Source organism: Arvicola amphibius, chromosome 18 (assembly GCF_903992535.2).
Source record: "Arvicola amphibius chromosome 18, mArvAmp1.2, whole genome shotgun sequence".
Lineage (NCBI taxonomy): Eukaryota > Metazoa > Chordata > Mammalia > Rodentia > Cricetidae > Arvicola > Arvicola amphibius.
The window spans coordinates 31239051-31262686 of record NC_052064.1 but is presented as its reverse complement, the minus strand read 5'-3'; the positions used below and the strand labels follow the sequence as shown (position 1 = coordinate 31262686).

The 23636-nt window shown below is 46.8% G+C and overlaps 1 protein-coding gene across 5 annotated transcripts in view; it reads right to left on the bottom strand.

Annotated features, from left to right (window-relative positions):
- Positions 1–23636, bottom strand: part of Spats2l (spermatogenesis associated serine rich 2 like) — a 167121-nt gene that overhangs the window by 92075 nt on the left and 51410 nt on the right. The window contains exon 1 of one of the 5 annotated variants that reach the window (XM_038315411.1): positions 1409–1501. The exons of the other annotated variants lie outside the window; for them this stretch is intronic. The gene's annotated coding sequence lies outside the window, so the exon portion shown is untranslated. Of the gene's footprint in view, positions 1–1408; positions 1502–23636 lie in introns of those variants that run through there. 5 annotated transcript variants of the gene reach the window in all.

Here is a 23636-nt window from a genome sequence, read left to right as displayed (position 1 = left end):
CTACGGACTGCATCTGGCCAGCCAGTCCCGCCTAATCTCAATCTTGTTGACTCTGGGTAGTAAAGGAACGTGTCCTCCAGGGAGCACATTTTCCCCTCCTTCCATACCACAAGCCCAGGATCCAACTGTGTGAAACTACAGCCCTGCAAGCAGTAGACAGAAGCCCTCGATGCTGGCATCCCCAGACTCTCTGTTGCTGAGAGACAAATCCTCCAACCTATGCTTGGTTATCACACCCGGTAGCACACTAGGGCTCAATAAGACACACTCCGTATTCCTTATCCTTGCTGAGTTCAAGACTGTCAAGTCTACAAGGCAGGGAGAGCTCTGACTTCTGGGAGAAGAAAAACAAAACCAGGTTCTAATTCTTATTAGCACTTGAAGATATTCGCGGAATAGACTAGTTACTGGGGCCTCACTGTAGGCAGGCTCTGTAGTGAGCACACAGAGGTTGGCACATGACACATTGTGTGTGAAAGAGGGTGCACAGTCTAGAGTTGTGTACGTATACCCCATGATGTTTGCACAACAACAAAGCTGTCTATAATGCTTCCTTAATGGCAGTGTTCTAGGACATACACACTGTATGTATCCAGGACATACACACTGTATGTATCTAGGACATACACACTATGTATCTAGGACATACACACTATGTATCCAGGACATACACACTGTATGTATCTAGGACATACACACTATGTATCCAGGACATACACACTATGTATCCAGGACATACACACTGTATGTATGTATCCAGGACATACACACTATGTATCCAGGACATACACACTGTATGTATCCAGGACATGCACGCCGTATGTATCCAGGACATGCATACTCTAGTCTATGGAGACATGTTCGCTGTCAACCTGTCAGCCAGCGCAGCTAAGATGTCCAGAGACATAAATGCTGGCTTTCACGCAGCATTTCCAAAGCTCAGTTAATGGCTTAAGATTTTTTTCCTTAAAACAATAACTTAGATGTCAGTAACAGCATTAGCAATATGTCTAGGTACCGCGTTTTACTATATACCCTAGGCAAAAATAAAGACCAAGGAGTTGTAAACAAACTTATCAGGCAAAGACATCAATCACAAAGAAAAGAATTCACCATTTTAATATATTATCTCTATGCTCCTCCAGAGTGAAATTAATAAAACATAAATACGGTTAATGCCAAGCACTTCAGCCCCAGAGTTCTATCAAGCTGAAGGCCTTGCCGAGCAGTGGCCTTAAATAGTATGCATTAATGCCCTTCTGAAAACCTACTAGCTTCCAAACAAAAGTAAACATTTTTATGAGAAATAAGCCTGAATAGCAGGAATTCTGGCAAATATATCTGCCTCAGCATTTCCAATTGACATAATACAATGAAGTTTAATGTGTCTGTCAACGTGATCAATTACCGAGTCCAAGTTCAAATATTTGTGTTCCTCCCGCAGTCATGGAAACAGGAAAACTTCCAAGAGTGGCCTGAGCCTGGCTGCCTGACATCTCAGCATTTCCCCGGCTCTCTGGGAGGGCGGTGACAATTTCACTTTTGTTTCTCCGAAACCTACCATGGCTCTGAGATTCACTTTCCTGTTCTCAGGCATGATGTCACACTGCCCGAACTGGACTTGGAAAACCAGAAGAAGTCCGGGAGAGAAACTGAAAAAGACGATCTTAGCGATTTCTGCCGAGGCATTCAGGAGCGGCTTCCCACGATTTGTAGAAACATCATAGCCAGACGGTGGGTCTGGGCTCATTAGCAGAGCAGTGACATCATCTTCTGTGAGCCGCAGGGGCAGACGGCAAATGTCCTGACTGCACCCTGGTACAGGGCAGGGACCCTTCTGATCTCTTGGCTGATAAGCAGAAGCGCCTCTACTGTGTTTGCCAAAGGGAAGTGTGTGAGGTCCCGGGAAACCTGGGTAGTAATAACTGACAGCCGCTCTCTGGGTCACCCTCCTACACAGCACACAGCCTGTCAGGGTCAGAGAGTGCTGGAACTATAAAGTAGTTCCTAGATTTTACAGACGTAGCACAAGAATGCAAACTCTCTCGTTCATATTTTTATACTGATTGGATGCTGAAATCATTGTGTTTCATAGATTAAGTTAAACAAGTATATTATCCATTTTGTTCCATTTTTCCATTCATTCCTATTATATTATTATTATTATTATTATTATTATTATTAATTTTTTTAATGTGCCTGCCACAGAATTCAAACTCGTGTCTGTGGACACACATTCTGTTTCTCCTGCAAAGGGCTGGACCAGTGCAGCCGTTCTTGGAGAATGGTACCCAGGGGAACATGCTCAGCCCCACTGGGGACTTGTTAGAAATTCAAATAGCCTGTCGTATGCCATGCTGGGCACAGAGGAACATGGTAATCAGGATTTTAACCAGACTCAAGGTAAGCGCCCACTTACTACTCTTGGACTAGATCCATCCTCGGACATAAAGAGAGTGTTTTCCTTGGTCCCAACCCAACACACGGTAGCTGGGGTCCCACAGAAGTCTACATGGATAACTGGTGGTTACTTTCTACACACTAAAGAGCGGTTCTTTTGCTAGCATTATTCATATCAATGAGCACACTCATGGAGAGCGTGCAGCGTGCCAGGCACTCTCCTAGCCTTGGACACACGTAGTTTGGCTTGGTTGCTTTTCATTTCACCCCTTCTTGACTCTGGGATGCAGATTATAAGTTTCTACTTTCTACATGTGGACCAGTGAGTACAAAGAGACTAGTAAGTCAAGAGTGGGCAAGAAGCCACATGACCAAGGCTCAAACCCAGGCCTGCTGACTTGGCCTCTAGTCATTATCATGGTGTTCATGGACGTTGAACTGTAAGAAAAATACAGTCCTGAGGGTCCAGCTTTGGCCCTCCAGGCAGGTATATGATGTATACAGGCAGAGTCCACCAACTGCAGACTCAAGCAACGGGCAAGAAAGTCCATCGATGGTTCTCCAATGTCCTGCCTCGGCTGAAAGTATGGACAGCCACATCAAATGGGTGTAGGCGACATCTGTTTGATGCTAGATGCCGCTCAGGGACTGCATGGCATGCAAGGGTTTATCATCTGTGTCCCTGTTCTACAGTAATTAATATGTCTACGCGCCTGACCTTGGCACAGCCTAGGACAGTCAGTGATCATGTATGAATGGAGACACTTTCTGACGTCAGCCTCAGATCTTGCGTACAAGAGGTTGGTGACATGACGCTGTGACCACCGGTCTCCCGGGATAGAGACATCTTGATGACTGCATTGTGACTTAGTTCAGGGCATGCAGTTACTTTTGAAAGGAGGTGTAAGGGTCACAGATTCTCTTCCCAGCATGGGTCATCCCGGAGCCATGTGTGGTGGACAGGAAACCGGACAGTAGGCACGGGACAGGGGAGCTGGGAAAAGCTGCTTGTGGTATGGTTTCTAAAGGGTGCCTGCCTGCCTTCCTGACGGCCTCAGATAGCTCTGGGACGCGAGCCTCAGGTCTCCAAGGGTGGAGAAAAGGTGGACAGTGGACGTATTCAGTGACCTTTAAGGTCCTTTGAAGGAAAAGGCAACTGCACTTGATGGGGACTTTTAGAGTGGCAGGGAGCTAAACGCTCGTCTTAAAACACAGAGCGAGTGGGTGCGGAGTTTGATGTAGTAAGCCCCTTTTCTATCTAGGTCACCTTTAACGGAGTTCAGAGACCCACCATCTAGTCTTCTGTGCACAGTGGACTGCCCACATGTCAACTGGGGAGTAAAAGGCTTATTCTGTATAAACGAGACTTTCTCTAAATTTACTACCTGGACCGGTGGCTGCTGCCTAGACTTCTGTCAGGTTTTCTAGGCCCTCTCTACCTAGCCTGTAATTATTGCAATCTCAGATTTACATTCCATGGATTCTTCTTTTTTCTAAATTCTCTTTAATAAAAGGTCTTGTGTGGTAACTAACCTATCCCTTAGAGGAAAGTCTCTCTGATTGTTAAGAATGAGGATTCATAAACAATGAGACAGAGTGGTGACAGAAATATGAATTTCGTAGGGCAGTACTTAGTTGGGGCATTTTTTTTTTAATTTGGAGGAAAAAAATCTCAAGGTTGCATTTTTATTCAAAGACACTTCAATGTGCTCAACCCACTGTGAGCACAACTTCACTGAATAGCATTTTAAGGGCAAATGTCAGGAAAAAAATGTTCACATTTAAAAGCTTTGGCTCAGCCTCTTTTGAAAGGCAGGGCTAGCCTTTCCTTTAGGAACGTCTCTGCCGACTAAATTCTTTGTTGGGGGGGTAAGAAAGGGAAATTGAATGTTTTATTTAAACAGGTCATTAACAGTCAATACTTATTTGAAAAGGCTTGCTTTCCTAGGCAGATAAAAGCTTCCAATCACTTAGAATATCACTTGAGCGGATCTAGGGCAGGATGTGCTGACAAGCTGAGTTCCAGGCCATTTTCACCCACAGGCAGGTGCTGAGGCAGGGAGCAGGGGCCTGTGGCTCTGAGCACCTCGCACACACAGTGGGGAGACAGGGCAGGGTGAGCACTGCATGTCAGGCCCCACTTTGAATTTTCCCTTTTACTAACAGCACTACCGGATGGTTAGGAGTGAAGATTAACTGCTTTTTTTTTTTTTTTTCCCATAAAGTGCCAACGCATTTCCCTTCCTGGCTGAGCACAAGTTGGGAGCTAAAGAGAGCAGAGGACAGTGGGAATAAATGGGGTGATCTCCGTGGCCCGTGCAGGCACAGACTGGGGATGGGGGCAGGGGAGGGGGGACGTGTGGCGGGCTCTATTAACATTCTGTGGCATGGTTTTTCTACTTAATTTGAAATCATTTGATTTCATAGGTCTTCGATGGCTGGAGAATATAAATAAAATGCTTATCTCTGAAAGCGACCTGATCAAAAACCCACTTTTGATTGCTAGGTTTTAAAACAAACACGCGTTTCCATAGAGATGTAGGGTGACCTGGACCTTGTACAAGTAGCCGCTTGTATCAGCAATTCAGTTACACTTGGTTCTTTTAAGATGTAACAATGTAGATTCAAGTCTTTAAAATGTGCTCATCCTCAAGGCTGCCTCTACAAAGGCCAGTGTGGGAAGCAAAGAAGGGCCCCAGAAGACCCTCCCCCTCAGGCACACCCTAGGAGGCTGTGGCCATGTAGATTGGCCAGGTCTCTTTTCCTTCCTTCCAATTGCCCACAGGACAAATCCCAAATCCCAGAAGGCTTGTGACAAGAGCATTTCGTAATTCTTTACCCCACAGAGCCCAAAATTCTTACCACAAACTCTCTTCAAACACTAAGAGAGAAACAGTACGTTCTCCTCCCCTCCATCTCTAGCTCCCTGGGGGTGATCCCCTCTGCAAGGACCAAGTTGTCGTCCCTGAACATTTAATGCCAACTGTACCAGGTCCACGGTGAATGCCTGGAATAGTTGACCACAGCCCTCAGTGACTCTTTACAGTGTACCCAGGGCTTCTCTAAGAACTTTCCATGCATTTCCAGGCATTCATTCATTATATAGCCTCACAGTCGGCCTTACGTGAGACGAACCTCGGTTCTTGTCAACCGCCTCTTGTAGAAAATGAGCTGACAGTACAGAGGGGCAAGGCACACATGCAGGGCACACACAAAGGGCACACGCACAGGGCACACACACACAGGGCACACGCACAGGGCACACGCACAGGGCACACGCACAAGGCACACACCCAAGGCACACGCACAAGGCACACGCCCAAGGCACACGCACAAGACACACATACAAGGCACACGCACAAGGCACATATACAAGGCACACACACAGGCACACGCACAAGACACACGCACAAGGCACCCACACAAGGCACACACACAAGTCCCACAGCCAACAAGCAGCTGAATTAAAATAGGAACTTCAATCTCTGGTTTCAAAGAGAAAACTTTCAAAGAGCTCCTTCTGCAAAGAGCTCACAGATCAGCGATAAAAACACGTGAGTCCACACAAGGCCCGGACATGAAAGTAGGAGAAGACACTGGAGCCGGAAGCCATACGATTAAGGTTCTGCAAGGACCGGCTGTGGGATTTGGTCTGTACCAATGGGTGAGCTCCTCCAGAGTCCTGCCACAGGCTTGCCGTTTGTTGGTGGTGGCGGTGGCAGGGCTGGGTGATTTTAATTTTCACAGTGTCTTTTCCAGAAGATGGTATGGCTTCCCCCAAAGGAAACAGAATTCTGGACCGGTAAAGAGGGCCCTCACGAAAGCCAGTGAACAGACCTACAGGAACACAGCTAATTCAGGAAGGATGGCTCAGTTACCACGGAGCAAACTCCCAGTCCAGGAACCACTAGCTATTCAGAGCACATTCCACCTTCACAATCTCTAGGCCAACCAAGGCACTAGAGTCCTTGTTCACGAAGTCAGAATTTCCTTACTAAATCTCTAATGCGTTTCTCGCAGCAGCAGAGGTTCATCCCAAACGCCCTTGGAATGTCACTGCGAGTGGAGGAATCGAGGAGTTAGACGCTCAGAACCAACCAGTGCCCCCTGGGCCTGCCCCTTCTTTTCCCACCCACCCTGTCCTTCCTAAGTCATCCCAACCATCCGACTGTGACTCACTCTCCAGCTGTCTTGGTGCTTGGCTTTGGGCTGTCAGGGCCTCGTTCCAGCTACTGGCTTCCTTAGGCGCCAAATGGCCAATTCTGTTCCTCCGCGGGCCACCTTTATCAACTTTCGTTTACTGTCTGCAACTATGACGCAAGCAGAGCCAGGAACTGGAGTAGTGGCAGGATCTGGGGTGTGGCTGAGTAATCAATCGACAGTAGGCTGGTGGCTGCAGCCACCCAGGACTGAGAGGGCCTTCCCGACGGAAAGGAGACGCCCAGTGTCTCTGTCTTCATGCCCGCACTAGCAAACACCCAGCTTTCCTCTTCTTACCCCGAGGGAAGCGGATCCATGCAGATGAACCCGCAACCTTTACCTGACTATGCAGAGGCTGGGAAGCCTCACGGGCTAGGGCGGTAGTCATGGTTCCAAAGGGCAGATCTGGGTATGACTGTCTGCTAAGGGCTTCTCCAGGGCCGGCACGGTCAACAATGAGACAACAGTTCCGGCACTGGACCCAGAAGCAATCATTTCTAAACCCTGTATCTGGCTCCAGACCCAAGTGGGAACATCTGTCAGTTAACTTAGCATTCCACGATAACGTGTAGTCAGGGCAGAGTCCTACCAAAAGGAGGCAGCTATCCAGTTTGCACTAGCGAAAGGCTAGTGGAAGGAGTGTGGGTTGGGGCAACCATTTGGAGGCAGAGTGTAGAAGGGCTTGTTACTTCTCAGACCCATTTCTACCGACACATCGGTCTGATCTATTTATGTTAACTATTTGCCAGTTTAATTTCTTTTTAGACACCTAAAATGTGTCACCCAACCCTGGACTCTGTCTTTTTGATTGGCCTCAGTTGAGCCCAGCATTAAACACCCACTCAGTTACCCACACACAAGCGGTGGGCCCAGGAAGTCTCCCAACCCGAGGGTCACTCTCGAGAGGAGCCACGCCTCTTTCCTGCTCGGCAGAACCCCACGATACAAGCGTGCAATGATGTTCCAACCACGGCTCAAAGCCAGCTCTGCCTCTGACTGATTCGGGAGGTCAGCAGGTCAGCTGATGCCCTGAGCATCCGTCCTCTCCTTAGCACGACGGAGATGATAATAACAGCAGATACCCCACTGGGAGGTAAAAGCGACTGGGATGAATTTCGTATTTGTAAAACAATGACGAGAGTGCCAGATACACAGCAAGTCTCATAAAAATACTACAAAAGAATATAAATAGATTCTGGGGCCCGCGAGCCCCATTTCCTGCCATCCTCTTTGTACAGATGAGAACCTGAGGCTCACGCACCAAGCCGAGGATGGCCGCTAACCCTCAAAGCTCAGCCTTCTGGCTGCAGATGTCCCTTGGCGGCTTCACCCTTCCCTCCTCCCACCCAGGCTGCTGCCTGATTCAGGACCCAGGAGCTGGTAGTCCCAGGCAAGGGGTGATTGTCCCATGCTTGTAGGCTGTGAATGTCTATATCCCCAGCGTTTTAAAGGCCCAGCACGGGCCGGAGCAAGCTCACTACGGCAATCCCTCTTGCCAAACACCACACCTGTTGTGTGTTTTGGTTTCATGGCTACCAGGTTCAACATCACTTTCGTGACCTAGCTCTCCTTTAAGGCTCTATCTTTAGAGAACAGTAAACAGTTAAGTAGACAGAGCAAAGTCCGAGCAAAGACGGCCAGCTAAGGAGGGAGTCACCTGGAAATCACTAACTTCTCTGATTTCAAGTCATTGTATCAATGGGCTCTTTATGCATGGGCTCTAGCTATCATTCTACTACACAGATAATAAAAGCTCATTTTGATCCCTTCTGAACATTCAAGATTCAAGAGGCCATGATTAAAATCTTACTGGATCCCACTGTGGCCCCAGGCAGCTCCCTCAATATCCTCCTAATACTTTCTTCCCCTACATAGAGCTCTGTAGTCAAAATAACAAGCTACTCGTTTAAGTTCCGGTTCCTCTCTACCAAAGCGTATATTTCTGCCTGAGAAAGATTACCATGTATCCACTCTTTGGAATGTTAGGGGCAAAAGTCCCTTCCACCCACCCGCCGCAAACACATTCAGCCACTAACATTGCTATTAGGTGCTCAACTATGAAGGTTTGCTGCTCCTGATGCCTCTGCACCCACCTCTGGGATCTTAGAAACAGGTTTCCTCTCTGCCTGCCTTATTTCCCTCCTCTTTCAGAGGACCAGAGGTCTGAAAGCCTACAGTCACATTCCCTCGTCTTTGTTGGGAGCTTGGGCCTGCCCTGTGGCTCAGCTCACACTGGGAATGTTTGTGACAGGCTAAGAGCCTCAGCCATACGTAGTTTCTCCCTCCCCAAAGCATTTTTCTAAAGATTGAATGCATCAAAACTGGTTTTTTGTACAGCACATCAAATATTTAACAGGTCTCTCAACCAAATACAAGACCATATATTATTTCCCGTTGGAAGACTTTCAGCTAGTTACCCAGTCTACCTTCAAGCAATTCTGAGGTGTACATCTATTAGGTTTTGGCCACGTGTTTGATGAAATAGATCCATCTTTCAACCCCCGGTTCCATTTGTACCCATTCTTGGCAGATTTACAGGGACAAGCACTCAAGGGCAGCTTTAAGAATTTCTTCAGCCGCGTGAAACACACCGGACATGTCTCTCCTGCAAGTCGGACCCTGTGGGGATGCTGTTGGCTGGCGTGCCCCCTACACAAGCAGCAACGCCTTTCCGGGTGAGGATGTGTGCTGTGTGGTATCCAGATGTCCTAACTATGATAAACTGGAAAATAACCAAGTAGGAAACAAATCGGTCTGAAAAGACACTTTCTAGGGGATGGGGGAGAGATGACTTTAATTTAGCTGACTCTGGCCAGAAGGGCTTCAGGGAGAAGGTACCCTTTAGTTCCCCCAAGGGAGTACCAGCAATGGTGGAGAGGACATTTCCGGTAAGAGCGGATGGAAAAGTGTAACAAATGAGTCCTGGGCTAAGCCAGAAAGAAAACCTACCTTCTTGGCGTCCAGATGTCAACTGATAAATCTTTATTGGTGATCTCCTACATGCCTCTATGAGATGCATGAGTTTCCTTAAATGTAACGCAGTTCCATCTTCAAGGTTGGCTTGTGCCGGGAGATAAGATTATCAGGGAGCAAGCCATTAGAAGACGAGAAGGCCACATGCAAGGTGTTAGGTGGTGGGGTTTCAGCTACACGCTCAGACTACACGCGTGTGACTAAGTAAATCCCCTGTTCTGTTTTCTCTTGCAGCAAATAGAGATCGCCTCTCCTTCCACTCAGTTTGGCCTGATTCCTCTCACTTTTGGTCACAGCGCTCTGAATCCAGATCTCGTTGTTTCCGCTGCCATCCTCAAATGCCGAGCTGAAAGCTCGATACTTTTATTAGCGATTTCAATCTGATGCACCCTGAGTTTTTGTCCTCCCGGTTTACGAATGTCGTGAGCTTTCATCTAATATTATGGACCCCCAAAAGGAAAGTTTTATAGCCGCACACATACCTCAGGGAGAGCAACAGGGGCATACTGAAGGTGTTGTCTGGTTTTATTTGAATCTCGATTTGCACAGTGGGAGCTGGCCAACCGTGCATACATAATTTACCACCTTCAAGCTTGACCAAGAGGTAACCAGCTGCCGAAAGGATATTTGTGTTTTGCTAAATCTTTCTTTCACATGAACCACGATGTATCAGAGATGGGAATGCCTGAGACACAATCTAGGTTGTCCTCTATTTGTGAGTGACTACCAGTCATTGGGTTCCAATCTCACCTCAAGCTTTTAGACATACACGCTTAGTTAGAGTGAGTCCATTTTAAGCTCACCACAGAGAGCAGAGTAGGGACCAAGATAAGACTATGAAGACTTGGCTTTTGGAAGATCCGGATGTCATGTGACATGGGGGGGGGGAACACAAATTTGGCTCTGACAGACCCCGTCAAACCTCTCAATAACACTCATTTGCTCTCATGTCTGACAGGTCTGTCAGCCTTCACAACACTGATCATTACTGGACAATTCATTCATTCATTCATTCATTCATTCATTCATGTGCTTATTCACTAAACATCAACAAGCATCTACTCTTCATCCAGACTGTCCTTTGTGCTGGGGATAAACACCAGACAAATCAAACAACCCTTCCTGGAGCACCACCGTGGGTGGTCGTTTCTATTCTACTACATCCTTAGAGCGCTCCACGGGGCAGGCGTTATTAACTCCATTTCATTGGTGGGAACTAAGGCTAACATGCTAAGGCCAGGTCCCGGAACCAGTCTTCAGCAAAGCTAGTGTTAAGCCTGAGTCATTCCCATGCTGGTGACCGTTCCATGGGCCTAATGCTACCGCTTTGATACTGTAACTGTCCAACAAGGCTCTCGGAGGTTCATTGCAATCAAGGTATCTTAGTATTTGCAAGCATTATGACCGCAAATTAAATGTTCTTTTTTTTTTATAAGACAAAGAGCTAAAGAAAGTTTTCCCATGAAAAGAATGATGCTTTCTTGACATATTAAATTTTATTTCCCACTTCTCAGTGAGGACAGTCATTGTGAACCGCTCCCCCGCCACCAGTTTGATCCCATTCTCTCTCAGCCTTTCCTTGACCCATGATCTCATATGCTGTTTCTCTTTCCTTCCTGGTCTACCCAGTGTCTTCAAGGGCAATAAAAGCTTCCCTGGGCTGTCAAGGAATGTGCTGGTAAGGGGCTGGCTGGCCACCCGTGCTCACTGGCAGTGCATGAAGAGGAGGGGGAGGAGTGTGACTCCAGGATTGTTGGGAGCGGTGAACCCCCAGATCCTGAATTTTTTGTAAACAACTTGTTTTCCTCTGCTCTGAGACAGCTTGCAGCTGTGCTGAGCACGAGACCCTCAGGAGTTCCTGATGGCAGGGGAGTGGTTTCTGGTGGGTTTGGCTGGGGCATGGCTATCCCTATATAAGCTGCCCCTGGACACAATAAGAGGGGCATTCTTGGGGCATTCCTGTTTCAAGGATGACCCATGTCCTCGTCTCTTTGTCTGTCCCTGTGTCTTTGTGTGTTTCAATCTCCAGCCCTTTGCCCGGTTCACTAACTGTATGGTATATATGCATATATGCATAGAGCACAGACAGGCTTGGTGCGCTACACAGGATCCCAGGGAGGGCAGCAACCATCCCTTCTGCAAGGACTCTCAGTCCTTACCTGCCACTTCCCATGAGGCACCGAGAACATTCTCATTCCTGACTTGGTTGTTTACTGAGAGCTTCCAATGAAAAGTGAAACGGAGTCCCAAGCAGCAGGGACACACAGGGGCAGTCAATCGCTTTCTTTGTGTCATTTGTGCCTAGAAATAGGAGACAGCCATGGAAAGAGAATGCCCACTGGCAGGGCCACAGATGTCTCAAAAAAATATGGCCTTGTTAGAAAACAAGGTGTGACTCAATCATTTGGGGCAAATCTAAAGAAAACTGTCACCAGAGGGTACCAAGTTTTCTGTCAAGCAGACGTGTGTGAGTGTGTGTGTGTGTGTGTGTGTGAGTATGTGTGTGTGTGAGTGTGTGTGTATGTGTGTATGTGTGTGTGTGAGTGTGAGTGTGTGTGTGTGTGTGAGTGTGTGAGTGTGTGTGTGAGTGTGTGAGTGTGAGTGTGTGTGTGAGTGTGTGTATGTGTGTGTGAGTGTGTGTGTGTGTGTGAGTGTGTGTGTGTGTGAGTGTGTGAGTGTGTGTGTGTGTGTGAGTGTGTGTATGTGTGTGTGTGAGTGTGTGTGTGTGTGTGTGTGTGTGTATGTGTGTGTGTGTGAGTGTGTGTGTGAGTGTGTGTGTGTGTGTGTTTGATTTCATTTGCAGTCTCCACTTTCCCACAAGCTGGTGCAGCTTCAAGCCCTAACTCAGTGCTCCTCTTCCCTAGTTTCCCAGAGAGACGGCTACCGCTCGCTCTTTGGAATCCTGGAGTTGGCAAGGACTAAGCGGTCCCCTTTCTTCCTGACCCATAAGTGAATTCCCTCCTCAGCATCCTCACGAAGTGGCCGTCCAGCCCTTCATCACCAAATGCAGTCGGTCACAGTGGACTGCTAAGGCCTTTGGAGCAAGCGTCTTCAGCACAGGGTACGTGCACTCTTGGTGACAGCTGAGCTCAGTGCCCCTCTGCAATTGCCTAGGCAGTGCTGCAGATCTGCCTTCAGCTATCCCTATGTCCCAGTGTGCTTCCCAAACTCAAATGCATCTTAAGCCTGCTTCCTCTATTCTGATACAGAATCATTCACATCATAAAGCCTGTAGAAACAGGAAAACATCAGTCCTTTAAGTTATTTTTAATACAGCACATTTCTTCTCATACCTATAGGTATGTCTGTTGACGGACTACCCCCCCCCCCACACTCCTGCTCATTCATCCTATGGTTTTTAAAAAGCAACTTAAAAATTCTGAGGGTGCTATAGCTATACTGGCAGGCTGGGGGCAACCAACAGCCATCTAATTGAACTCAGATCCTGAGCAATAGGAGGGAATTCGTGTCTTAGCCAACTCCCTGTGGCCGGTGACGTCATGAAACCTAGAGAAGGACCCATGGCTGCAGTTCCCTAAACCAGCATGAATATCTAACCACATCCGAATACTCATCCTTATGGCCACAGGTAAGCACTTCTCTCAGCCCTTATTAAAGAAGTTACTTTCTGCAGCAGATACAGCCCATTGCAGAAAGCCCCCGCTGGTCAAAATGCAGAGATCACTGACCTCGGAATGCTGATGGGGAATCTCTGTCAGCCAATGATCTTTAAGGGGTGGGATCAGGTTAAGGTGTGACTTTCTGGGTACCCAGAGAAAAAAGCTGGGCAGCTGGGCAGGCCAAGGTTTTCTCTCTCTATATATATGGTTCCCAGGCTACACAGCTGAACTTGGATTTCTCATTCCTGTTTCGTGGGTTTGCCCTTTGTAAGAAAGAAAATTACAATTGGTCTATCATTTTTAGCTAGCCTGACTTTTCCTCGACCCGAGATAATTCAACAGGATACCCAGACCCAATTAATACATTTACAACACAACCCTATACGGAAGGCTCAGGGAACAATGTTGCAGATCATGGGGCAGGAAGACTCTAAGAACTACAGGACCAGGAAATCTGCTCAAGAGAGCATCTTCTTTTAAAAAAGAACAAAATAATAAGGAAAAACCTTTTTTTTTAAAAAAAAAAAAAGAGGACACAAAGCAGAGGTGAGGGATAGGGAAGAAATGACCAAGGTATGCTGTACAAAGGTCCCAAAGAATTAAATAAAATATATTATTCGGAAAGTAAAATGTAGCTTAAGATCAGTTTCGTCGACAACCACATCACTCTGTAACTCTGGCCCTAACAAGCCCACAGCCCCAAATCGCCATGACCTGCTCCTGGCATGGAGAGTTTCCTTTCGCAGCTGGTATTTTTGGTAGCCTGTGCGTGAGTTTACATTCGGCTCAAATCCATTCGACGTACTTTCCATGTCTTTTAGGGTGCGTTTGAGGAGCAGATCTGTAACTGTCCACTCGAGCCGTCCGCCTCGCTCTGGCCATTCCCAAACCGAAGGATATCATTTAAATCACTCACACCATGAAGTCGGCAGCCCGGGCTTGAATCGACGGTGCCACTGAGAAGCCGTGTAACCCTGAGGACGCTAGCAGCTCTGATTTGTTTCATTAGAAAGTGAGGGCAAACGCCATCAGCTGCAGGGAGCCCGTGTGAGGACAAAGGGGGAGAGCACAGAGGACGCTAGTGACCGAGTTCACTGACGTCTGCTTCTGCTATTGCTTCTCCTAAATTCACCATTTGCGTGGCTGACAAAATGAGGTCCATCCTCTGCGGCCACGCCCACGCTTTAGGTTTGGTTCCACAGTTCTAGCTGGGGGCCAATCTGCTGCTACTATTTAGTTCATACACCCCCCATTTCGAACTCCTGGTGTTGGGAAAACGACCTTGGTGTAAATTCACCCGCACCCTATCTGCCACGTTTTCTTTGTTGCTCATTCCAGTGGTTTTTCTTGGTCCCGTCACCTTTCCCTGCTTGTCAAGTGACCATCATTTTGTCTACTGAGCGTGTGCTCTCATCACAAGAGTTTCTAACATCCGCCTGAAATTCTGTCTTCTCTCTTCTTGTCCCACTCCATGCTTTGGCTCTCCTCCTGGGGGCATCCCAGAAGATTGGCTGCAGTAGACCTGGGTGAAGCGTGTAAAGGCCCAAGTAAAGCCCCTCCTGGGAGACCCCACCATGATAAGGAGCTAAGGATGGGTGTCTGTTAGCTGCTGTGGCCTCACACAATTCTTACACAGCCTGTGGGAAATCAGTAGCCAGTTAACAGGCAGGAATGACTAAGCGGGTGAGTAGCTCCAGCCTTTTTTTTTTTTTTTTTTTTTTCCTCAATCAGGGGTCTTGTCTCTTTGATTCTTTTCTCGACAACAATAAAACAAAATCCAACAGATTTTTAAAGAGAAAACCCAACCGAAACGGCATTCCCGCCAGGCTCAACAGAAACTCTGAGGATGCCATTAGCAAAAGCATGGGTAACATTCAATGCCACAAGCTCTGCATTTTCTATATCTGGCTTACTCTGTCAGCTTCATTTCCTGTTGGAATGCACCTCATCAGACTTTCAAATCTCTTGTTGTTTCTCAAATTTCTTACCTATCTCAGGGCACTGAAGAAATCTAGGCTTCTGGACAGTATTCTAAGGGACTCAACTGTCTCTGTCTTACCTATTTGCTTTCCCTTGAACACTTCTGGAAAGGCTCATTTAGGTTTTAAGTTAATACAGTTGGGCCATTTGCAGCCATGTCTTTATTCCTGTTTATTTAAAACCATCCCAGCTGGAATTCTGGTCCCTCGAGAATTCAAGAAAGTGAGATCTACAGCGGGCTTACAGATGTCAGAGCACACAGTCTCTGGCCACTGGAAACAGACCTCATGCTTATAGGCTAGGAAGTTCATTGCTGCTTACTGATTGGGTTTTACGCACACAGAGCTTCTGGCTTTATGTTCCACGTTCTGTTGTATGGGCAAGGACGCCACAAACCGGTGATAGATGCAGCATTGCCGTTGGCAGCTTCAAGTTTCACAGCGAACAGAATGAGCAAAAAGGCGACTGTGTGCCGCATAGCTCTGGACTTTCAGGGCAGGTCCTTCTCTTTTTAGAGTCTCGGGCTCTACCAGTCCATCTTCCCACTTGTCTGAAATATCTGGAATATGCAGTGCCCTGGGCTGTATCTATCATCTGCTTCACGGCTATCACAAACGCCACGAGCTAAGCTGAATGCCAGATACCCAATGCTTATTTATTAAATAGATGGATAAAAACTTCCTCTACTTCTATTTCACCAACCAATCTCCTCTTTGGTTAAAATTAGATCCAAATAGCCGCCGCTCCCTTCATTTCTTTTACTCTCCTAGAGATGGAAATGTCAGAGAGGCAAATTGGTATCTGGGACCCTGCTTTCATTTAGACACGAATAAGACTTGCAGTTGGTGTCCAGGTAGCTTAAGTTTATCATCTCTCTGACTTATTAACCCCATGTCATTTTTGTGTGCTATATCAAAAAGTAAATTATCCCGAGCTTGATCAGGCTGAACAGTCTAAAGTTCATTTATTCACTCAAAATTATGAAGTGTTTACTAAGTATGAAAAGCTGTTCTGGGCACGGCGATGTCTCCTTCCTTTTACTTCAGAAAGTCCGTGTCTCTTGGCTTCTGGGCCCTCCCCTCTCGGGCCGTCTAAAAGGCAGTCGTGAGTCGAGTCGCTGGTGCTCGGAAACAAACCTGTGTACTTGTCCAGTGCCTTCTTCCTGGGTCCGTTACAAACTCTACCATGAACTGACCTTGTATTTCAAGGGAAATTAGTGAAATCTGGGTTTCCCGATGTTTTCAAAAATGACAATGACGTTGTTACATTATTTCAAGTATCCAACTAAGTAACTGGTACTAGTAACAGTATTCATAGTCCACATCCCTCATGACCCCCATCAATTCGAAAGCATTTACTTGAATAATTAAAATAAGTAACATTTTGAAAGAATGTAGCCAAATTTGTAGTATTACTCTGTGGATCACCTATGGGATGATTACCTTTCCAGATTTGAGCTTTAATTTCCCATTTCCATGTGTAGAATAAACACAGGAGTTAGGTAGCAGGCAAGCATTGCTCACCCAGGGTATCCAGCCCTCGAGTGAGACAAGATCATCAAGATTTTGGGGGTATCTTCAATTACATACAGAGTTCAATGCAAGCCTGAGCTATATACAGGAGAGCTAGTCTCAAGATAAAAATAAATAAATAAAATAAGAAAAGAAAAAGAAAAGAGAGAAAGGAATCCTCTTTGAGAACGGGGATGCATGTATATGAATGAACACTACTTTCTTAATTTCTTTGGACTACTTTCAGTAATTTATGTAGAGCCAAATGCAAAAGCTGCTTCCCAAAGCATCACAGTCTCTTTTCAATTCGAGAGAAAGATGCAACCATGCTCCCATCTTCCTGGAAAATATAGATTTTTGTCAAGGTTTCTCTACCAACTACCTGAGTCATCAAATCATGCTTTATTGGCTGTGATCTGATTGCAGAATAACTTGTTTGCAGAAAAACAATAAATCCATTTGTCTTTCCTGCTTTCTCGGTGTGCTGTTAGCAGAAGGCACACACTGTCTGCACGAGGTCACAACCACTTGACCCAGATGCGGCTTTGCTGACTCAGCGAGTCAGAGAGTGTTACTGACTGCCACTAAGTAAGCGGTTTATCATGAAGTCATGGGGAAGGGGACCCCCACTCACTTCTTATTAGAATAATGGTTGTGACGACAGAGTTTTGTCCAAAGATAAAAGAAAAAAATTCTGCACGGAGCAACAAAACATTCAATTAAATATAAGCTAAATTTTATCTGTAGTGAACTTATTTAGGGCACTAAAGTTTTATATTCCAATATTATCATTTCAAAAATATTGATATTTTGCAATAAGGTAGCTTGGTATGTCAGCGAATGCCAGAGTGCATTTCCAACTAGCCGGGAGACTGAGGCAAAAGGAGCACCTGTGTCCAGGAGTTCAAGGCCAGCCTGCACAGCGCAGTGACACCGTGTTTCAAAGACGGAAGACTTTGCAGTAAGATTAAAAAAAAATTAATTTCAGCTTACTTTTGAGTCTTGAATTTGTCACAGTTGACGGTGAACACAGGGCAAAATTAAGACAAATTAATTACATCCTTTAAGAACTCTTAGCCAATTACCTCTTTAGCATGTACGGTGTTAATAAAAGGCTAAGCATGTTTAATTGACTAGCGAGAAGTGCTAAGATTCTGGCGCCTATGGTAACTTTGTAGGATACTGCAGGAAACGCTCTCTAAACTGTGAGACCCAAGTCCAGTCTTTCAGACTGACACAGACACCACGTGTGAGCAGTTGTGATTATTTACATACAGCCGACACTCACATGCTCCCTCCTGTCAAGCTGACGGGAAGCGCTCTTCCTTCTGTCTCCATAGCAACTGTTTCACATGGTTAATTATGTGTATTACCAACACAGGTTCACGGATGGCCAACATTGGCAGGTAATTTTTATCTGACACCGCTCTTACATACTACTTCATTGAATTATCATCACCTGAAAAAATTCTTAGTACGGAGAAAGCTCTTGTTGATAGGGGGGAGAAAAAGATGAACGTGCATATCAAAAGTGGACATAGTGGAACACACTGCATTGCTCAGCGGCGTCCTGTTAGAAATGTAGAGAGTATCTTGTAGGAAAGAAAGTCTTGGGTGAAGGACAGAATTATAAACATAAATAGGTGTGAATCTGTTGACTATCAATGTTCGTGAGGAGGTGGAATTTCATTCTTTCAGAATCAATTCATGTTGGAAAAATGAAATTCCCAGCAACGCTCCCAACTTATGGTTTGCAAGCTGTGGGCTTTGATTTGTGAGTACAGGACAGGTAAAGAGCTACCTTAGCATGTCCGTATTTCTTTAAAAAAACTTTCTGTCCTCCCAGAACTTGGACTCCCGCCCCTAGTGTTACATTAAGAGACCTGTTAAAAGCCACACATTAAGAACAGCAAGAAGGTGACAGAGTGGAGTCTCTGGTTTTGATTTTCTCATTCGGGGAAAGTTTACTAACCATCTCCCCCGTAGGTAACCCTGTGCTGAGAACCAGATGAAGGCGGATGAATGCAGTGGAATCCTTAAGGGATCCTGGCGAGGATGAGCAGGCAGGGCACAGGGCCCACTGGGGGAAGCTATCATGGGGGAAGCACAATGTTTTCCTAGAGCACTCTGAGCGGAGGTGCTCAGAGAACCAGGCCTAGGAGACCAAGAAGAGATTCCCACTGGGTGTTAGATCTAAGCCGGGCCTCAACTTTGCCAGTAAGTGGGTTATGGTAACACCAGAAAGGCCACCTGTGAGAAGAAAACAAATTTCTGTTTGCTCCAGCTCTTCACTGAACAGTCTGGTCATTTCTGAGCTCAGAGAGTCCAGGGTATGGAGGACTGTCTCACACTCAGCTTTGAAGTGAGAGGTGGCACATAGGCAGTTGGCCACCAGGGAAGTCCCACACCGTTCTGTTGTTCCAGCCAGGCCTGTGGTGCTACCACCTGTCATGAGCTCTGGTTCGCTGGCTGTGGCTGTGGATAGGGGCAGCCGTATCTAACGATTTACAATGATTTGAATATCACACGTAAACTCACATAGTTTTAATTATTAACACTTGGGTCTTAAGGCCCGAAAGCCCATTGTGCTGGCTGACTTCTTTTCCTGACTCACAAAGTTGTATAAATCTGACCTGGCAAAGGAGAGGCTGTACTGTGGCCTTCAGTTTATTTGCCCCAGGCCCTGCTCCAAAGATGCCACTGACCCGAGGTGAGCCAACCAATGTGGAGCCATGAAGTCTCTTTTTCAGAAGTTTTTCTGTATCACACACACTCACAAAAATTTCTCATTAGTTAAAAGACAAGAAGGAAGGAAGGAAGGAAGGAAGGAAGGAAGGAAGGAAGGGATAAAGGAGGGAGGGAGGGAAGGAGAGAGGGAGGGAGGGAGGAAAGAAGGAAGGAAGGAAGGAAGGAAGGAAGGAAGGAAGGAAGGAAGGAAGGAAGGCAGGCAGGCCTGGCCAGCCAGGTCCTGACTCAGGACGCACTGCTTTGGCAGGGCAGCCTCCTTTGGGAACTCCCCTCCCTTCCCTGAGATTTTAGAGGCTGACACTTCACACCTCTGTTGGGAACACCCCACCACCTCCCCACACAGTCCAACAAGTTACCAGACGCTTCTGTGAATGGAAGAGGGGAATAGAGAGAGAATTGCTCTGAGAAAGTATCTACAAAAGTACACGGAAGCCATCCGAAGGAACTCTCCAGAAAAATGTGCTCTGAGAGCTGAATTAGAACATTAATGGATGTCAATGAATCTGAGCGGTGATCTGCAGAGTCCCTTCAAAGGGTCAAGGCCAGTACAGGAGCCGACTACAGCACCTAGGCAAGCAGCAACGGGAACACGGGCTAAGTGTGCCCACGTTCAGAGAGCGCAGGTCAGAACACTGTGTCTCCCCAGCCAGTATTCCTGTGAGCTACTCAGAGCTCACAAGAAAGGGGTGACATGGGCCGTTCTAGTTGCACAGAGCAGGACGACAGGAAACAGAACACGCACTTCTTTGGGATGCTGCAACAGATCAATAGGAACTTGGTGCAAAACATCTCTGAGTTCGACAGGCCAGCAGTGCACAGTTCCTTCCCAAAAGCTCTGAAGGACGGACTCCCTGGCTTTCCTGGGTTCTAGATGCCACCTGCCTACTGTGCTTAGCCTGAGCCTCTATCTTCGGTCCACCATCAGAGCCCGTCACATCTCACATCACGTCTCTCTCTGACCTTAATCACAATCGCTGATTTTTTTCGCTACTCCCCACCAATGGTCAAGTAAATGACCATCTCAGAATCACACCTGTCTGCGTAACTTTCAACATCTCTTAGATACTGAAATTAACCGACTATGTAGGTGGAGCTACAGATTTACTTTTTGTGCCTCGCTAAAAGTCATAGATATCCATGTTCTAATTCTACTCTGGTTTTATTGCTTTCCCCAGTGATGAAAGTAAGGGGTAAAATCAGATTTTGCTGCTAGCAGCTTAAATAGATAAAAAAAAAAAAAAATCAGCCGGGCTGTCAAAATGCAGGTTTGTCTTGTCAGGCTGAGATGAAAAGCAGGGTAATAATTGGAAAGGATGAATGTGAACGACCGCTAACAAGGAAAAGCGCTTGGCTAATCAAGTAAACAAACCGAGTCCCAGATGGAGCTTCTATAGCACCGTAAGAGGCAGTAGTGTCTTTTTCGGGTTATTTTCCTGGAGCAGACGTTCTTAAAGAGATGCACATTTGCAATATGATGTTTGCAGCAGAAGCACATTTTTTTTTCAGCACAACTTTTTCACGCACCGGCGCTGAAAGCCTCACTGTGACCATTACGGGCTTTCCTATCCTCTCTACGATCCCCTCTCACTGAAGTGGAGCCTAGACTCAAGAGGAGGATCTGGGCCGAGGGGCAGCCAGGTCAGCGTGGCCTGGAATCCCACATGAAGCAGCGACCAGCGACCTTGGTTTTGTGTAGGACCTAGAATAAAAATGTCACCTGGAAAATGTACTTTTGTTCAACTGTACCATAGCAATAGTTATCCGTGGGGATTATACATATGTGCATGTCTCTCTCTCTCTCTCTCTGTGTGTGTATATGTGTGTGTACGTGCACACACACATGTGGGGGCCAGGGGTCAACCTAGGTATCATGTCTCTGCAGATGCCCTTGTTTTGATACTTTTCCTTTCTAGGTTTGAGACAGGGTCTTTCCCTGGGACCTGGGGCTCGCTAACTAATTAGGCTGGTCTGTCCCAGGAATCCCAGTGGTCTCCAACTCCCCATCTCTGGGACTATAGACGCGTGCTGCCCTGTCTTGTTTCACATGGGGGCTGGGGACTGAACTTCGATCCCTACTCTTGCTCTCAGACACTCTGCAGGTAGACTAAGTAATTTCCCCAGTGCGCTCTCTCTCCCTGTCCCTCCCTTCCTCCCTCCCCCCTCCTTCCCTCCATCTCCCTGTCTCCCTCCCTCTTCCTCCACCCCCCCCCCAGGAAAAAGGTTATCAAGTGTAAAGACCTGAGATGCACAATGCAACAAGACGCCTTTCTTACTACACAGGAAGACTTTTTCCCTTCCTAAGATCCTGGGGCGTTTTTTTTTTTTTTTTTTTCTCTGTTTACAGGTCTTCTCGCTGAACTCGGGGTCAAAAACTGCTTCTCAGTCCAGTGCAGCAAAGCTAAAGGCAGAGCAAACTGTGATTTTCATATCTATTCTTGCCTTCTATCCAGAGACCTGAGCTTCCTGGCTTGCGATGTGCCTCCACTGGCTTCTTCCCTCCTCGGCCCCTTGACTGCTCCCTCTCCCTCTTGCTCTTTTTCTCCCCTGCATCTGGTTTTCTTATCAACAAGTAGAAGCCATAGCTCAGGTCAAGACCGTAGTCCCCCATCCCCTTACAACTGCACAGGGCAGGCAGCATGCTGTGGCCAAGGGGGCGGAAGTGGCAGTGGTGTGCAGGAGTCTAGGCTCTTGGCCTTAAGGTAATTTGGGGTACAGGTTCCGAACCTGGTTAGGGACAAAAAAGGTAGGAAAGGGGGTGCAATGGTTTCCTCGGTCCATGACTCATCTGCCTACTGCAGAGGTTAAGTATCTGCAAATCTTCCTGCCCCTACTCCAAACGGAGCAACCACCACTGTCTTGGGGCAGTCAGCTGAATCACCTTGCTAGCCTATCTCAGCTGGCCTTGATGATTGTTCACGTCCCCTCGTGGGGGAGTGAGGGGGTCACAAGACCTGAATATCTGGCCCCTCCCTACAAGCCAGTGTGTGCAACTGACTCTACCTTAACTTGCCTGACCTACACAGGCCTGGGAGACCTGCTGCAGTTTGTAGGCTGAGGACTACTGGGAAGGAGACTCCATCTATAGGCGCCTACTGGGGAGTGCTCTTCCCTGCTGGGAAAAGGTTTGTTAGGTGTGGCCTTTTAGGGGGAGTGAGCCTACACCCCATAAGTAACCTCTCTCCTCTGTTCTGTAGTCATCAGTCCCCCCGGGGGAGATCTTTGATGGAGTCACCCCTTGGCTTCCTGTTGGGACCTTTGGAGGAAGGATCTCCATTGCCTGTCTCCCATTGGGAAGGGATTAGTGACACCAGCTCTGAAGCTTCTAGTAAAGCAGCTGCCAGACACAAAGATGGCAGTTTAGTCTCCTCTGGTCTGCCCTCTCCATTTCAACAGTGTGTGGCACACTGCAGGACATCACCAGATAATTTCTGAATGAGAGCGTTAATGGATGTCAGTGGGCCGTTTGCTCACTTCCCGAAATGCCAACGAAATTGTTCTAACATTGAGGCATTGTAGTTTTCAATTATTAGCTCCATTAATTATAGTGCTTGCACATGTAAAGAGAGAGAGATAGATAGATAGATAGAGAGAGAGAGAGAGAGAGAGAGAGAGAGAGAGAGAGAATCATTCATCCCAGGACACCAAAACCCATGGCAACTCAAGTCGATGTGGCATGTGAATATAACATACACAATCTTTAGTATACATCAAATCATCTAGATTAGCCATACCACCTATTCAATATAAATGCTATATAGAAAAATGTTATATTGTATTATTTAGAGAACAATGATCTCAGGGGAAAAAATTCTATACAAGTTCAGTAGGCTTTTTTTTCCCCTGGGTATTTTTGATCCATAGTTGGTTAAACCTACAGAATAGAGGGCCCACTATGTTCATGGTATTTATAAATGTCAAATATGTATTTCGGCATGAATATGTCCTACACTTTATAGAACTATTCAAATGGAAATTGAACAGATATGAAGAATGTCAGTGTAGAAGCTGCTATGTTATTATGGCAGCCCAGGGGTTTTCTTGCACCCCATCCTGGAGGCCACTGGTCCAGACTCTAAATACTGCAGAAGCTGAGAGAGAAATGACCTGGAGTGGCCCCGAGAGGCTCTGAAGGGGCTGGGGGCCATGCCATGCCCTGAGCAGCCCCTCACTCTGCCCTGGCAAGGGACTTCCGTTTTAATGGTAG